The 2,500-nt window shown below is 41.1% G+C and overlaps 1 protein-coding gene across 5 annotated transcripts in view; it reads left to right on the top strand.

Annotated features, from left to right (window-relative positions):
- wnt5a (wingless-type MMTV integration site family, member 5a) overlaps window positions 1-2,500 on the top strand; it is a 23,272-nt gene that overhangs the window by 642 nt on the left and 20,130 nt on the right. For 2 of the 5 annotated variants that reach the window (XM_063208928.1, XM_063208927.1), the window contains exon 1: window positions 1-311. This exon is cut by the window's left edge and continues 642 nt beyond it. The exons of 2 other annotated variants lie outside the window; for them this stretch is intronic. The gene's annotated coding sequence lies outside the window, so the exon portion shown is untranslated. Of the gene's footprint in view, window positions 312-335; window positions 786-2,500 lie in introns of those variants that run through there. One more of the 5 variants, XM_063208929.1, reaches the window with a different exon arrangement.

Genomic DNA, 2,500 nt, shown 5'->3' with positions numbered 1-2,500 from the left:
CTAATTATTTCGATTGCTTTTGGACATTGTAAATAGCCTGCCCCTCCACACTCTCTTCTCACTCCGTCTCATGTCAGCTTACCCACACCAAGAAAGGCAAGACGACGACAGACGCTTGGTAACCTCTACCTCCTAGGAACGGGGTCTTTCCTATACGTTTCCTCTTCGTCGCGCCTTGGATTGCATTTTAAGGGGAATAGCCACACGCATTTGGAAATCTTTAACTTTTGCTGCAGCATTGGAATTTACTGTTTGATAGCCATCTCTGGAAAGAGTGGATTACTGCCTCACAGAAACGCACAGTTCTCCTGGTAAGTTTTCCCTCTCCCCGACGTTGTTCATCTTTTTGCGCTTTAATTAGACTGTTGCTTTATGTATCTTTTTCATGCATCTAACTATTTGAGGAAATGCTTACGGTTTTGGTGAACAGTTACACATTTTGCATCTGCATAAAGTTTTTTCCAAATTTGCCTACATCCGCTTGTATAACGGAGCAAGCATTCTTAAAATAAAACTTTTTTTTCTGCTGGGGTACCCCACGTTCGTCAGCCCCCATACATACACATGAGTGGTCTATTTTGCCAACTTTATTGAGATGGCTCCCTCTGGTGGAGTGTCGTCCCTGTTTTTTTTTAATATTCGGAACCCTCTTTAGAACAATGAGTATTCATATGTGTGTGCTCAGACGTCGAAGAACGGGGTCACCGTCACATTGACACCGAACACAGTCTTTACGCACAGTTCGCACTGGAATCCGTGGAAAATGTGATTTATTGTTATTGAAGGTAGTTAAATTGTTACAGTATAATTTTGTTGATGAACATCAGGAAAATGCTGGGAAGGAATAGCTTTTGGTATTTTCAGTCGTATGGTTTGTATTTTATTTATTTAGTTATATATGAAAATGTTTGAGCTATTTTTCTGCCATTTTTTGAATGCGTGACATTTCAGCGAGGAGTTAACATTGTATTGGTCCAACTCAATAGTTTGAGAATTTAGATTTAGCCTACATTCCAAGGTATTTTGATAGGCCCTATCATTTGTTGAAGGAACAATCGATACATGGAAAGGGGTAAAACTGCTGCAGAATGACGACTTTTATCTCAATGAGGCTATAAACAAACTGTGCGTATTAAAAATATTAGTGGTATTCTCCCTGTTCTTTATTTTCAATGGCGTAATATGACCATTCCTAGTTTTTGACTTGATATATGAGAGCCTACTGAGAAATTCCCTTCGAGTACTATTTCAAGCATATCACATTCCTTATCAAGCAACTGTACATGAATGATTCCGCCACTTTACGATTTATGAGTAAGTCTTATCTTCATTCTATGCTTTCTCAGACGTGCACCTGAAAACTCAACCTCGAATAGGGCCTGTCTGCAAACCTGCCATTTCTCTCCCCCTCTCTCTCTCTCCTTCTCCCTCTCCCCTTCTCCCTCTCTGCACGGGGAGTTAAGGGCAATGCCGAACTCAATGATCTGTTTTATCGTCTTGGTTGGTGTTATGACAGGTTAACAGTTATGATCTGTCCTGTTTTAGGTCTCCTGCTTGGAGTCAGTCTTCACCTCTATTCTAACACGGATCAGCCACCCATAGAAAGGCTTGATGCATTTACACATATGGCCTTTTTTTGTTAGGGAAACGTTCCATGTATTAAATGCGCCATACTGCCTGCAGGCCTATTTTGCGCGACGTATCGCTGTTTCCACGGCAGGACTCCAAGGTGCAGGACTTTTCGTCATTCCTCTGGACCACCTGATAGCTCTTGGGGTCTCACGGACTATGATTTATTCAAGTATGCTTATGCCTGCTGAGATGCAGTATTCCCTCCTTTTCACATAAACGAACTGCAATAGTGCGGGGAATTCACCAGATCCTATCTGAGGGATTAAAACGTCTAAAATAAAAGCACATGTTCCCGTGTGATGCAGAAGTTGGCGAGGAATTTAATGATTATTAGGGAGGCCCGGTTTCTCTTTTCGTACGAAACTCTGGACAATGTAAACCATGACAAATTACTCTAATACTTTTCTCCCCAGAATCAGGAATAGATGCAAATTGGAGAGTTGGCAGCCGTAAGCACAACTCTGGTGCGCTTTGGGGAAATTGTTAAACCACTAATTTGTTACCTTTTTCTCAACCAATGTAATACTATTTGCAGTAAAAATGTCAGTTAAAAACGAAACTTTGCAGAGCTGTATAATGTCACTCTTAAGGGGTGTTAAAATTCAGTTCCTAAATGGGCGCACATCCCCATCACATTCACTAAATCCTGACGGAATTATGCATTCCAGAAGTAGAATTTCAAACCTGCAGGCCTGTCATGTAGCCTGACGATGTTTGCGGCGATATTAATTAATCTACATTTTTACTTGTTTGGCGCTGTTGGTGTTCATGGACAAATACGCACGACTTAACACATCTCAGGTGAATTATGACAGCCAGGGGTGATTGAGTTCAGATCAAGAAAATATTTTGAGAGTGATTGTGTCGA

Source organism: Engraulis encrasicolus, chromosome 10, assembly GCF_034702125.1.
Source record: "Engraulis encrasicolus isolate BLACKSEA-1 chromosome 10, IST_EnEncr_1.0, whole genome shotgun sequence".
NCBI lineage: Eukaryota > Metazoa > Chordata > Actinopteri > Clupeiformes > Engraulidae > Engraulis > Engraulis encrasicolus.
This window is presented reverse-complemented; position numbering and strand designations above follow the sequence as displayed.